Raw genomic sequence first — 9,714 nt, 5'->3', positions numbered from 1 at the left:
TAACAAAGACTGTTATCATCGACATGTGTGCCCTTACTGAGTGTTACGATGGGAGAGTACGATGGTCGGCAATTGATAATGCGATCTCAGTTTGGGGAAAAAGCAAGATCATATTAATTCGGTTAAATTTCATTGGGAATTTGCAGGAGGAGATTGTAGCATTGCGGAAACTAATAAAAACAGGAATGTCTTGGCGGTACTCGAATATACTCGAAAATACTTGAGCAACTGTGAAATATAGACACTATAAGCTAGAGCTGCATGAATGTTACTGGACATCTATGGGAAATTGAAATCACCCCTATGGTCATGTTTTACCTTTGCATATTTAGTCAATGTTCAAAGGGAAGCAACTCCTACTAGGAAAACTTAGTAAGGATAAATGAATGAGTTAAGTTTTACGCCACACTCACCAATATTCCAGCTATATGGCGGCGGTCTGTAAATAATCGAGTCTGGACCAGACAAGCCAGAGATCAACAACATGAGAATCGATCTACGCAATTTGGGAACCGATGACATGTGCCAACCATGTCAGCGAGCCTGACCATCCAATCCCGTTAGCTGCCTCTTACGACAAGCATGGGTTGCTGAAGATCAATTTTAACTCGGATCTTTACGGATTCGTAAGGATAAAACACTTACAGCAAGGGTATATAGTTGTTAAAACATTTTAAAATAAACTACAACACACACACGTATACATTATGTGTTCCAGAAAATAGCACTGGTCTTGGACGTTTGATAAAATAATTGCAAAGAAAATAACAACTTTCAGCTCCATTACTCCAAAACTTATCAAATATTGATTAGCATGCTTTCTACAGATGTATTGGCCTGAAAAATGACTTACCCACAATGTTCTAAATCTTCCATACCACGATTTACAGTAATTACGTTTTGGGGTGATCTCCCTTTACTTTGGCAGATATCGTCATAATGTTGACATTAGAATCTTAGTTGCTTTAGGGGTTATTATTGATGAAAGTATCAGCGAAATCGCATAAGGCGTTTTTAGTCGAAGTGAGTACAAAAGAAAATTTGGTTCAAATAATGATAATAACCAAGATACAGCATTAGGTCTTTACAACACTTTATCTAAACAAGACCTAATAATTAGAAGTACATTTGATTTTGATGTTTGGAGGAAATTACACAATATTTATCTTCCAACCAATAGAGGCTACAAATATCAATGAAATTCTTTCTACTTCACTGGAGGAGATAGACAAGAGTAGAACAATCATGTTATTACCTCAGTGAAGATATGTTTTAGTTCAATTGGAAACTAGGCTTTTCTCTGTTCGAAGTATAGCAATGCATGTTATTCACGTCTAATATAAACATGTGTATATGGGATTGAAGTGGAGGAAGTAAAACGGGGAACATGGTATTTTAGTAAGAAATAAAGTCGGTATATATGTGATATACGTGCACATACTAATGGGTCGAGTTAATCCGACCGGTTTTAAATGACATTGTACAGTATTAAACTTCCATCGTATCCACTTCAGGGAAATAGTTACTGATGCATGCAAAACCAAAACTAGTTCCTGAAGGTGGTCAGCTTTACTTCCAATACATCAGACATCGGTTTTATAATTAAGTATAACACTCATTGTTTACATTTTCTAATGGTCATGTAATACTATATACAAAAAATAAAGCCGTAGCACAAAACAAAGTTATCTAACTTTACGTTAGTGTTCATAAAACTTTCTACCAATATTAGAAGTCAGTAAAACCACTCTAGATACCTGCAATAAACTCCTACTCATATTTATGTTTTAATTATTATTATGAAATTACACATGCCTGGGCCTGCTTTATGTAATGAAGCAAAACGTAGCAAAATCAGCTACAAAGAATAGGATTAGCAAGCACAAAGACGATGAACATTTGAATAAATATTATCAATGTTCATGATAAATTGGACAACGTTTACATAGTCACATCATAAGCACGTAGTCAACTCCGACTTTGCACGGTTTAAAATGTTAGGAACATGTTTTACATACCTTATCATTTTTCATTCGTTCGGTATCTTCTTTGGTATACCCCGGTCTTCTAGAAAGGATATAAGTTTGTCCATTTCGACCAGCACTCAAGCAAATCTGCGTTCTAGTAAGACCCTTAAACACAAAGTTGAGCGCTCAAGATATTAACTTGTGCGCTCAAGATATTAACTTGTGCGCTCAAGATATTCACTTGTGCGCTCAAGATATTAACTTGTGTGCTCAAGATACTAACTTTGTGCGCTCAAGATATTAACTTGAGCTCAAGATATTCACTTGTGCGCTCAAGATACTAACTTATTGCGCTCAAGATAACTAATTTGTGCGCTCAAGATAAGTAATTTGTGCTCAAGATATTAACTTGTGCGCTCAAGATAAGTAACTTGTGTGCTCAAGATATTAACTTGAGCGCTCAAGATATTAACTTGAGCGCTCAAGATATTAACTTATTGCGTTTAAGATACTAACTTGTGCGCTCAAGATAACTAACTTGAGCGCTCAAGATATTAACTTGTGCGCTCAAGATAATTCTTATTTCATGAGGTCCCTTCAGCGCTTCCGTAGATATGGTGTTAGTGAGTCTGGTATCCAATATAGAATGTTAACAATATTCGTTGCTGATTTTTACACTGTGTAACTTCTTAACATGTTCAGCCAGTGCTATCTGCGTGCTATCCCAGTGACCGCGAATGTAATTAGCTCAAAATATGTATTGCTCTTACCACATACTTGCAGCTCAGTGATCAAGCATAAAGCAGTATAGGCCCAGATGATAATTCCTAGATGTCTTCATGGATGTTTGAAAACAAGCTGAAGATTTATGACAATAAATCCGAGTGTATGTTTGTTGTCAAGGAGCTTAGCGTGGCCTTCAGTCATTTCAGGTCAGTGACACTACCTTTCCCATGTCAGTAGACTCTTCCAATCTAAATATATTAAGTTAACTATTTAGCATTGATAAATCTAGGAACAGCATATGAATGGGGGTCTCTGTCAAATCGATAACAGATGCTGTTTGAGGAAGCAGCGCTAATGGTATGTTCCACATCAACAATTTTGGGGAGAAAACATGGCATGGCTATCCAATCACTCTGCTCCTGTAACAGACTTTGGAACGCACAATTTGCTCCAGTGTCATATGTACTTATATCATTCTTACATGTCCAGTCAGATGCATAAATACATAACCCGTGAAGATGAGGTTGTCGAAAGAGAGCCACTAAAGGGATCAGATAGTCAGGCTCACTGGATTGGTTGTCAAATGTCATCTTATCCCAGTTATTGCAGATCGATGCTCCTGCAGTTGATCACAGGATTCTCTTTTCCAGTCTCGATTATTTAGACCGCCGCCATAAAGCCGGAATATTGCTGTGTGCGGCGTTAAACAACAAATAACCAGCAAACCAACCATTTATTATTGACATGTTTGACATGTCAATTTAAATCTATTTTAGTGTTGAGCCATCATTCCATTGCATAACTATCAAGAAATTTCGTATTGCCTTAGCGAGGTTCGTTAGGTGTAGTTGACACCAACTGAATATAGAAACTGGTAGATATATAAAGAAACCAAAAAACTAAAGATTGTGTGAAATGTGTTCCTGTAACTATGTAGAAAATGAGTATCACTTTTTACTGATTTTTACTGCCTATGATGATCTACGTAAACGTTTTATCCCTGTCGATGTTTTCACCCATCCAACCTTGTGTAAATTTAATCGACTGATGAGTAATGCTACTCCTCTTGTGTTAAGAAATCTTGCCTTGTTCATCTTCTATGCTAACAATCGTCGTCGCTACAGCTTGAAGGCTGCCAATGTATAACGTTGTACCATGGGCCGATGGCCTACATCCACATGAATAAAGACTACAAGGACATGTTTATACCATGCTTAGCATGAATAGTAACATGTATGTAAATCCAACACGTTTACATCTATAGTGATGTTATTTATAATGGTTTTGATACGTGCTTGCTTAGACAATTGAATTGAAATGTTTATGGTCATTCATTGCTAGACTCTCCTTCTGTAATAAACTTTTTAACAAACATGTTGTCCCTTGTACCTCATTTTTTGCTACTTGGACCAGATAGCTTGAGACGAGAGCGATCTCATTTTATCCAAATGACCTTTTATCGTTGTGGCCTTTTGCACCTGCACTATGCAAGAATATATACTACATATAAATGGACTATTATTGTTATCTTTTATCGTGAACTGAAGTGTATTGTAGTAGACAAATTTACCCCTCCTGTCCTTGTCGATTGTGTTGGAGCGACGCACCATACAATCTGGAACAGTAAACAGCAGCCTGTCGCTATACGCCTTGGTTAGTCTACTGCTGGTTTTAGACTAGATGTGCGCATGCCAATCTCCCTCACTGCATTTTTCCTTTTCAGGTAAAGAATGTACTGTGCATAATCATGCAATCATTTTATCTATATATTTTACATCTACATCTATCGAATCTTGTTGACCTTTGTCACAATTGTATAGAATCCAGTTGCATTCCCGTGATAATAGGATTGACATACTTTCGCGTCTGTAACAAGTCGTTGGGGCTATTTCATTGGATGCACGTTTGGGGAGCAAACTGTTTGTTCGTCCTTCCAGTGTTGAAAGGGTGAGTGCATTGAAACATTCTCACAAGATGAAAGTGGCAGTAGTAATATAATATATATCCATATATAGTACTTAATCAAAACATCAATGCCAGAGAATAATTCCATATTCCACAAAACTAATTCCATGGGCAAACGCAAATGCAAAAACATTTGTAAAATGCCGGGTGTTTCCAAAACCCTGTTCTATATGATGTTGTGTTTATGTTAAAACGTCCTTGTCCGGTGTTTTTCATTTCCCTTTCCTCCTTTCACTTTCTTTGTTATATGTTCCTTGTTTAATGTAATGTTTGTTTTACATACAGGTCTGGTTTTAAATAAATAGCGTATTAAAGCGATAAAGAAACGTTTTCTCAAACCCATACACAGTGCATGCTGCAGCTAATGAAGGGTGTATTTTGTTTGTATACTGTTCTCCAACTATAGAGAAGAGTCTTCAACAGCTAGTTTAACCTTGATTGCCTTTATTTGTACCTAAAAGTACGATCATGAAGACTAAGCATGATGAGGTCAATCACGTATGACGTGGTAAAGCTGTAAAATAACAAAGGAACTATACGTGTGATATTCCTGTACATTGGATGAGTGTAATCACACCTTTAGCTAAATTTAACTAAATTGTGTAAACAACACCAATACCAGACATTGAGCCTAATTTACTGGTTCAATTAAAACATTTTTTGCGATATCAAAATGCCATGACAGTTCTATGTTGTTTCATAAACAATGAAAAATATAAAATTTATAATACGAATGTCAAGCCCACTTGTATAGAGCCTCACAAAAGTACACAGATGTATGCGTTTTTACTGCGTAGCATTACCCTACCTATGTAGAGCCTCACAAATTACGGAGATGCATGTTTCTTCTAAATGCATAAAATACAGAAGATACCATGGAATAATTATCACAAGAACACGAAGAATGAATCCTATAACACTGTAAATCAACTTACGTCTTGGTGCGAGGCTTAATGCAAAGAAAACACTTCAAAACTTGAGAGCGACACTTGTCACTGATGAGCACATGGTACAACATGGCTGGCAAAGGGAGGTAATCAACCTCAAACTAAGGGAAGCAACTCTAGTGAAGCTTACATCAAATCTTAGATGTCAGTGTGTGACATCACACTCCCCGTCTGATATTTAATGAAATATCACTACCAACTACTCTAACATAACCAATTAACACTAAAATAACACACAGTTATCTAAAATTCACTGGTATCAGATCTGAACTACTACATTAAACAATGTCAAAAAGTCACTCAGAAATCAGCAAAACTACTTCTGCCACTGGTCTTGTGAACACAAACAAACTTATTGTCTTTGAACACTTTAACTTCAATCTTCCTAACAATGTCATCATCACTTGGGTACACGTTTACAACACGTCCCATTGGCCACTCATTTCTGTGTGTCGATTTGTCCCTGAGCAAAACAATGTCATTGACCTTCAAGTTTTGTTTCACATCAGTCCACTTCCTGCGGAACTGTAGCAACTGAAGATATTCTCTCTTCCAACGTTCCCAGAACATATCAGCCAACTGCTGGACACGTGCCCATTGGTGTTTATACATGATTGGCAGAGTGAATTCACCTGATGGGATAGCTACAGAATCAGATTTCTGTGTCAGAATCATTGATGGAGATAACACTGTTGCACAATCCGGATCCGATGAAACAGGGGTGATGGGTCTTGAATTCACAATAGCACATGTTTCTGCCATAACGTTACAAGCACTTCGTGGCGTAAGATGATTTGGGTTCTGTGCGAGAAGAGAGTCCAAAATCCTCCGCACCACACCGATCATTCTCTCCCACACTCCACCCATGTGAGAAGAGTGTGGGGCGTTGAAGATCCACTGACATCCTGACTTGTACAAGTATCGCTGGACTGGGCCTTCTTCCACCTTGATAGTATCAATCTTGAGATCATCTGTGGCTCCGACAAAATTAGTGCCTCTATCAGGAGCAGAATAATGTCACTTTACCTCTGATGGATTGGAACCTTTGAGAGCGTTGATAAAGGATGAGCTGCTTAGATCCTCTATTACTTCAATGTGTATTGCCCTGATGGTTAAGCAAGTAAACAGAACTGCACAACGCTTTCTATTGGCGCTGCCTCCTCTGGTTCTTCTTGTCACAACTTGCCATGGACCGAAAGTGTCAACACCTACTGATGAAAATGGAACTCCTGGTGTGAGCCGATCTGATGGCAGGTCTGCCATTTTCTGATGTTCCAGAGGTCTACGCAGCTTTCGACACAGAACACACTTGTGTAAAAGAGACGAAAATCAGTCTTTAGCTTCAACAATCCAGAATCCACCATTTCTGATTGCGCCCTCTGTGAGATGCCTTCCTTGATGTTGGACATGTTCATGAAAGTGTTTAGCAAGCAACTGTGCTATATGACTGCCACCAGGTATGATGATAGGATGCTTTTCCTCTGATGAGAGATTAGACCTAGAGAGTCGTCCACCTACTCTGAGTAGGCTATGTTGATCAAGGAATGGACATAACTCGCCGATGGGGCTTTGTCTTTGAACAGGTTTACCATTGTCAAGACAAGAGATTTCAGCACCATACACTTCTCGTTGAAGTTCTAGGAGAATAAATCTCTGTGAAGATAGAAAGTTCTGAACAGAGTCTTGTTGCCGAGAGACGACCTTCCCTTTTTTCCTTTGAACGAGATCCTTAAGTAATGCGATGGCATTTACAAGTCTGGTCCATGAAGAGAATTTCTCGAAATTCTTAACACCAAGAGATCTGTTGACTTCTGTCTTGGCTGTAACTACTTTAGGCTTCACTTCTTTGTCCGATTGAGGATTCACAAGTGGATACACAACTTCTTTTGATTCAGGATTGTCCCTGTGTGACTGTTATGCGGTCCAGACAACCACTTGTTGGCTGTAAAGTTCATATCTTGTACACATCGCGTAGCAGCATCTGCAGGGTTTGATGAAGTGTGAACGTAACTCCACTGGCTTGGAGTAGATACTTGTCTGATCTTGTGAACACGGTTGCTCACGTGAAATGAAGAAGCGTCTTGTATCATTGCCAATATACCCTAGCACTACCTTGCTGTCTGTGTAGAATTTCATATTCTTGAGTGATATGTTCAGGTGTTCACTGATGAACTCTGCAATTTCAGCGGACAACACGGCAGCACACAACTCTAATCTGGGAATGGTGTTGCAGTGCAGAGGGGCTACTTTAGCCTTACCCAGCACAAAGCCTACATGAGTTTGTCCATCCTTCACAGCCATTAGATAGGCAACTGAAGCAATTGCCTTTTCAGAGGCATCACAATGAACTTATGTGAACTTGTCTTGAATCTGACTCAGATGGTGATATGGGTACAAAGGCACGTGAAACACTCCAACTCTTCTACAGCCTTAAGAGACTGTCTCCACAGGTTCCACTCACACTGACGCTCAGGAGGAAGTATTTCGGCCCCAGTCTGTGCCTTTACGTAAAGTTCCCGAAGAAGAATTTTGCCCTTAACTGTGAATGGCGCTAGGAAGCCGAAGAGGGTCAAATAGGCTGTTTATAACCCGATAGAAGACCTCTTCTGGTGTATGGTTTGTCTAGTTGATCTTCTTGAATGAGAAACCTAAAGACATCTCTGTTTAAATCCCATGCTAATCCAAGACTGTGACATAAAGGAAGGAGTTCCTTGCTGAGATCCACAGTCTTTAGATGTTTGGCGAGATCTTCCTTGAGGAAAGCTTTCATGACCTCTGTTCTGTTGGAAGCAATTTTGTGGAGGCGTAGTTGACCTTCAGACTGGAGGACATTTTGTGTTCTTTTCAATAGACTTACAGCCTTTCCACAGGTTTCTACAGAGGTGAGAGCGTCATCGACATAGAAATCCTTTTCAACGAAGCTCCTGACATCTTCATCACACTGAACCACACAGTCACTGACAGTTTTGCGGAGACCATATGTAGCGACTGCGGGGTGATGTACTGTTGCCAAACACATGTACACACATTCGATACTCAATGATTTCGGCATCAGGGTTGTTGTCTTCATACCAGAAGAACCTCAAAAAGTTGCGATGGTCCATATTCACGAAGAAACTGTAAAACATTTTCTGAATGTCTGCTGTAACTGCAACTTTATCTTTCCTGAATCGTAATAACACACCTAACAGACTGTTAGTAAAATCTGGTCCAGTCATCAGGACGTTGTTTAGTGACACTCCATCAAATGTAGCTGAGGAATCGAAGACCCCTCTGAGTTGGGTCGGTTTCTTTGGGTGGTACACCCCGAAAAGTGGAAGATACCAACATTCTTCATCAGGTCGGGTCGCGTGCCTTCTCTGCATGGCCTTTATCCAATATGTCACCCATGAATTCCACGAAATCTTTTAATTTCTGAGGATTTTTCTTCAGATTCTTATCCAAAAGAAATGCTCTTTTCGGCTTGAGACCTGTTGTTTGGCAATCTGGTTCTGCCAAGTTTGAACGGTAATGGAGCTGTCCAGTTTCCATTGTTACCCTTTTTCATTTCAGCATCCATCATTTCAAGGAACAGACGGTCTTCTATTGACTGTCCAATCTTATTGTCATCCTTGGTTCTTTCAAACACTGTGTCACCAATAGTGTCTTGAGTGAAGATATCATCTTCAATTACCTCTTTCTCTACTTTGAAGTTATTTGGACATGATTCCAAATATGACGGACGTCCATTGGTCAGTACCGATGTCTTATTCACAGTTACGGTCTGAGGCGAATGTGTCTGTCCCAAACAGACATCGCCTATAACAACCCATCCCAAAGGAAGACGCTGAGCAAAAGGAGAGCCCCATGGTCCTGTGCACTGTTCGAGGACATGATGGGCTTCTGGGAGGTCTCTTCCTATGAGGAGAAGAATGGGAACATCCTTGTTTACTGGAAGGAAGAAGCCTGTGAGATGTTCAAGATGAGAATGATGTGCGACGACATCTGGTGACGGTATCTCGTCTTTTACGTCTGGAATATGCTTACATTCCAGAACAGGAGGAAGTTGAAAGCTTGTCATACAATCCATGGACTCTATCACCAATCCTGAAGCTTGTCTTCCATAAGTT

Source organism: Haliotis rubra, unplaced genomic scaffold (assembly GCF_003918875.1).
Source record: "Haliotis rubra isolate DU_JTF1 unplaced genomic scaffold, ASM391887v1 Scf973, whole genome shotgun sequence".
NCBI classification, from domain to species: Eukaryota; Metazoa; Mollusca; class Gastropoda; order Lepetellida; family Haliotidae; genus Haliotis; species Haliotis rubra.
This window is presented reverse-complemented; position numbering follows the sequence as displayed.